Genomic DNA, 6,000 nt, shown 5'->3' with positions numbered 1-6,000 from the left:
TGAGCGCACGCATGGCTGGCGACAGGCTGTCGCTAGCTGTCGTTAGGGTTTTCCTATAAAAGGGAAACCCCCGAGCACGAGATTCGATGGCAGCTTCTCCTCCTCTCTCTCTCGCGATTTTCCCCTGGCGGCGCCCGCTCCCTTTTCTCTTCTTCTCTGTCTTTTTTTCTTCAGCTCACGTAATTTGTGAGGAAGGAATTTAAGAAAAGGGAATTTATTGAGGGGGAATTTAAGAAGAAATTAAAGAGGGTTATTACTGTAGCTACAATAACGATTTGTTATTTGTTGAGAGATCTCAAGTTTGAGATCTGCTCTTACATTATAATTTCTTTGATTTATAAGATATTAATTGTGTGGCTCCCGAGGACGTAGGCAAGTTTGCCGAACCTCTTTAAATCTTAGTGTACTTTTCTCTACTGTGTTTTTTTAGTTTTAGAGGTTTAGCATAGCTCCGAGTATTTCCCAACAACTGATATCAAAGCTTAAAACGAACTAGAGGAAGTTAGATTCAAATGGGAGCGATGGTCGCAGATGAAGGAAAAGTGAGATTAGAGAAGTTTGATGAAACATATTTCGGATTCTAGAAAATACAGATAGAGGATTATCTGTATTAACCCCTCTCGGGGAAGAAGCCGGATTCTATGAAGGATGATGAGCGGAACCTTCTAGACAGACAAGCCCTCGGAGTTATCAGATTGACGTTAACTCGTAATGTTACGTTCAATATTGTGAAGGATAAGACCACGGTGGGTCTTATGGCAGCACTCTCAAATATGTATGAGAAGCCATCAGCCGCGAACAAAGTTTATTTGATGAGGCGATTATTCAATCTGAGAATGGCGAAAGGCGCGTCAGTAGCACAATACCTCAACGAACTCAACACGGTCATAACCCAATTGAGTTCAGTTGAAATTGAGTTTGGTGAGAAAGTTCGAGCGTTGATCTTTTTGTCTCCTCTACCAAAAAGTTGGAATGCTACAATCACAGCTGTGAGTAGCTCGTCAGGAAGCAACAAGTTGAAGTTCGATGATGTTCGTGATCTGGTTCTCAGTAAGGAGATCTGACGAAAAGAGTCGGGTGAAGCTACAACCTCTTCAGTATTGCAAACATAGTCAAGAGGTAGAAATTCAACCAGAGGGAACAAGCGAGGCAAATCTGTTAGTTGGGGTGGATACCAACCTCCGGCGGAGGAGCTCCGACGAGCTCCAGGATGAGCGCAGGCGAAGATGGAGGCGGGCTCGAGCCCTGGCGACGAACGCGACCCTCGATGTTCGACAAACGCGACCCTTCGACGAACGAACGCACCCCTCGAGCGAACGCACCCCTCGAGCGAACGCACCCCTCGGGCGAACGCAACCCTCAGCGAACGCACCCCTCGCGTCGAGCTGAATGCTCGCGTGGCTGGCGACAGCTGTCGCCATGTCTCGTTCGGCTATAAAAAACCCCCTTTGTGCCCTAGGGTTTCGGTGTGCAGAACTCCCCCTTTTCCCTCTGGCGGCAGCAGCGAAACCCCCCCTCAGAGCGAGGCTTCTCTCCTCCGATCTCTCTCTCTCGCGTGGCTTTCTTCAGCGGCGGCGTCGGACCCAAATCGCAGCAGCGATTTTTTTGTCATTTAACTCCAGCTCTCAATTGTTTGAGGGGAGTTTAAGAAAAGGATTGAGGAGAGAGTATAAAAGAGGGGTTTTATATTGTGGGGTTATTATTTAATCTCAAGTGAGATTTGAAAGGGATTATTCTCTTTAATATTAACACTGTAGCTACAGTGTTCAATTTGAGAAATCCCAGTTTAGGGATTTGCTCTTGACTTGTAATTTCTTGTTTGAGATTAATAAGAAATTATCTGTGTGGCTCCCGAGGACGTAGGCAGTTGCCGAACCTCGTTAATTCAATATGGGCGACGCCAAGCCTGTGAGCACACCCTTGGCCAGCCATTTTCGTTTATCGAAGGATCAGTCTCCTCAGTCAGAAGAAGAGAAAGAGAGTATGGCTCAGGTTCCTTACGCCTCAGCTATCGGAAGCTTGATGTACGCAATGGTCTGTACGAGACCAGACATTGGCCATGCAGTGGGAGTGGTCAGCCGGTTTATGTCGAATCCAGGAAAAGCTCATTGGGAAGCGGTCAAGTGGATTCTGAGATATCTACGAGGCACCACACAGAAGTGTTTGCACTTTGGTAAGGGAGAGGTAGAAGTGCAAGGGTACGTAGATGCAGACTTCGGTGGCGAAGTTGATCACCGAAGAAGCACCACCGGCTATGCATTCACCGTTGGAACTACAGCTGTTAGTTGGATGTCATAGGTACAGAAGATCGTTACCCTATCCACTACAGAAGCTGAGTACGTTGCAGTCACTGAAGCCAGTAAAGAGATGATATGGCTTCAGGGTTTGTTGACAGAGCTGGGATTCAAACAAGAGAAGAATGTCTTGCACAGTGACAGCCAGAGTGCGATACACTTGGCGAAGAATTCAGCATTTCATTCTAGAACGAAGCATATTGCGCTTCGGTACCACTTCATCAGATCCCTGTTGGAAGATGACGTGTTAAAACTGGAAAAGATTCCAGGAAGAAGTTCGACGACGTTCGTGATTTGGTTCTCAGTGAGGAGATCCGACGGAGAGAAACGGGTGAAGCTACAACCTCTTCAGTATTGCAAACATAGTCAAGAGGTAGAAATTCAACCAGAGGGAACAAGCGAGGCAAATCTGTTAGTTGGGGTGGATACCAACCTCCGGCGGAGGAGCTCCGACGAGCTCCAGGATGAGCGCAGGCGAAGATGGAGGCGGGCTCGAGCCCTGGCGACGAACGCGACCCTCGATGTTCGACAAACGCGACCCTTCGACGAACGAACGTACCCCTCGAGCGAACGCACCCCTCGAGCGAACACACCCCTCGGGCGAACGCAACCCTCAGCGAACGCACCCCTCGCGTCGAGCTGAATGCTCGCGTGGCTGGCGACAGCTGTCGCCAGCCTGTCTCGTTCGGCTATAAAAACCCCCTTTGTGCCCTAGGGTTTCGGTGTGCAGAACTCCCCCTTTTCCCTCTGGCGGCAGCAGCGAAACCCCCCCTCAGAGCGAGGCTTCTCTCCTCCGATCTCTCTCTCTCGCGTGGCTTTCTTCAGCGGCGGCGTCGGACCCAAATCGCAGCAGCGATTTTTTGTCATTTAACTCCAGCTCTCAATTGTTTGAGGGGAGTTTAAGAAAAGGATTAAGGAGAGAGAGAGTATAAAAGAGGGGTTTTATATTGTGGGGTTATTATTTAATCTCAAGTGAGATTTGAAAGGGATTATTCTCTTTAATATTAACACTGTAGCTACAGTGTTCAATTTGAGAAATCCCAGTTTAGGGATTTGCTCTTGACTTGTAATTTCTTGTTTGAGATTAATAAGAAATTATCTGTGTGGCTCCCGAGGACGTAGGCAGTTGCCGAACCTCGTTAAATCTTGGTGTACTTTTTCTATACTGCGTTTCTGTTGTATTAGGGGTTTCAGCGTTAAATTCCCAACAAAATCAAACTACAGAGGTAGATCAAAGGACCGGAGGTCCAAGTCAAGGAATCCAAGCAACAGCTCGAAGGCTATCGAGTGTTGGAATTATGGAAAGACCGGGCATTACAAGAATCAGTGTAAGATATTTTATTCTTTTTGTTTTATTTTTTTATTAATCTAAAATCAATCATTCCTCATCTTTATCTTTTTCCCGGGTAATTCTAGAGTAGTGTCTTCATCATCTACTCGATTGTGACATCAGGATCAAGTTGTATTTTTTGTGTTGTTATCTTTCCTAGGCTCGTTAATCTTTTATCTTGTCGTTTAACTTCACAAAGAAGTTAAATGTATTTACGATGTTCAACACAAACTTCTTAAAATACAAACTTTGATTTTTTTATTATTTCAATGAGAATAAATATTATATATATATATATATATATAATTTTTGTGTTTCTAATTTATTACTTAATAAGATTAGGAGTTACCTCTTTTTTCTCTACAATAAATTCTTCCGATGTGCATCTAATAAGAGTTTTTGTTACGTCAATAATATTACATTTGTTCTATTCCTATCATTTTTCACAAAGATCTAAACTAAGTATCTGCATTTTTATTGCTAATTTGTCTTAGATTATAATCTTAATATTTAATTTCTTTAGTATTTGAAGAACAAAGTATGAAATTTATGAATGCTTACTAATTTTCCTTATATATTCTATAGAGAACTCTTCTTTGATTGAGATAAAGTTATTAAATTAATCTTTAATGTAATTTAGTTGGTGCTTCTTTAATAGACATGATTTATGTTAATGCTAATTCAAATGATTCATGGACGTTTTCTGAATTTTAGATTTATTTTCGACATTTTCTCATTTGCAATGGAAATAGCTTGATTCTTTTGAAGGATATCTCTGAACATTCTGATAGTATCTCCATACGTAATTCATTGTATTCTTTTACTCTATAAATATTATTAACATCAGAGATTAATGTTTCTAAATTATAATCAATTAATGCTAAGCTATTATATTATAGTCTTTTATCATTTTTATGAATTTAAACATCTATTAATTAATGTTACTAATGTGTTTTGCTGCTCCAACTTATTAGTAAAATTTTATGCAGTTACTTTAATTTATATGGTAACGATAATTTTTAAGGTATAATATTTTTTAAATTTTTATTCTCTAATATGATATTTTAATCAATTCTTATTGCTTTTGTTTACCACTATCAATTTAGACTATCTTTAGATGCTGAAAAGGGATAGTAAACCGTAAATTAGTATATATATATATATATATATATATATATATATATATAAATGAAAGAATACCTAACAACTACACTTTTGGTTGCCAAGTTTTAAAATTTCAGCCTTTCTTATGGTTTTAAACTTTGAGGGTGTGATTTGTAATTTTTAAAACTTTAGGAGTATTTTTAAAAAATTACTTTTAAGTTTGGTGGTTGTAACTTCTATGTTTCATGTGTCGGTGGTAATTTTTAAATATCACGATATTTCTTACAACTCTAAAATATTGAGGCTGCTTTTTACAATTGTTAAAACTGTAGATTAACTTTTAAAAAATTTAAAATTTAACGGTCTACTAATAGTTTTCAGATTTGATGTGTACTGGTTATAAATTTTAAAAATTTAGAGTTTTTTTTATGATTTTTAAATTTTGAAAGAGTTTTTTCTATAACTTTTGTAACTTTGAGGTTAATTTTGGTAAATTTTAAATTTTTAGGTGCATGAGGGTAATCTCTTTAATTCATCTTTTGTTATTTGTAATTTTTAAATTTTTAAAATTTCGGAGTTGTTATTTATAATTTAAACTTTTTAGTGTGTTTCTATAATTTTTAGGACATTGAGGGTGTTAATTAAAAATTTTAAATTCTTAGGAGGCTGTTATTAATTTCTTGATTTCATATTTGTTGTTTTAAGTTGTGAAATGTCAGAAACAGGTGCGTTATGGTAATCCCTTGAATTCATCTATGTTGTTTGCAAGTTTTAAAATTTTAGAATTTCAGGTGCTTGTTAGTAATTTGAACTTTTGAGGGTGTTCCTATAATTTTTGAGATATTGAGATGTTAACTGTAAATTTTAAATTATTCGCAAACTACTGTTAATTTCTTGATTTCATGTTTGTTGTTTTAAGTTTTTAGATGTCGGGAAAGTTTTTATAATTTTAAACTTTTCAGGGTATTTTGTGCAATTTTAAAACTTTTTAGGCTTTTTACAATACTTTATATATTATAGTATGTTAGCTACGTATAATTTCTTTATCTTAACAAACTTATACCATGAAGATGTTTTATATATTTTATTAATATTATTTTTAAATTGTTAAGCTATAAATACTTCACATAGGATTAGGATAGGATATAATTATGACTAAGATAGATTAAAATATAAATAAAATATTTAAAACAGTGAAGGGCAATATTGACCACAGAAAGATTTTCCCGAACTCGTGCTTTTAAAGGGAACATGATCCGCGATGAAGTTTGG

The sequence above is a fragment of the Asparagus officinalis genome, chromosome 4 (assembly GCF_001876935.1).
Source record: "Asparagus officinalis chromosome 4, Aspof.V1, whole genome shotgun sequence".
NCBI lineage: Eukaryota > Viridiplantae > Streptophyta > Magnoliopsida > Asparagales > Asparagaceae > Asparagus > Asparagus officinalis.
Note: the sequence above shows the minus strand (reverse complement) of the source record.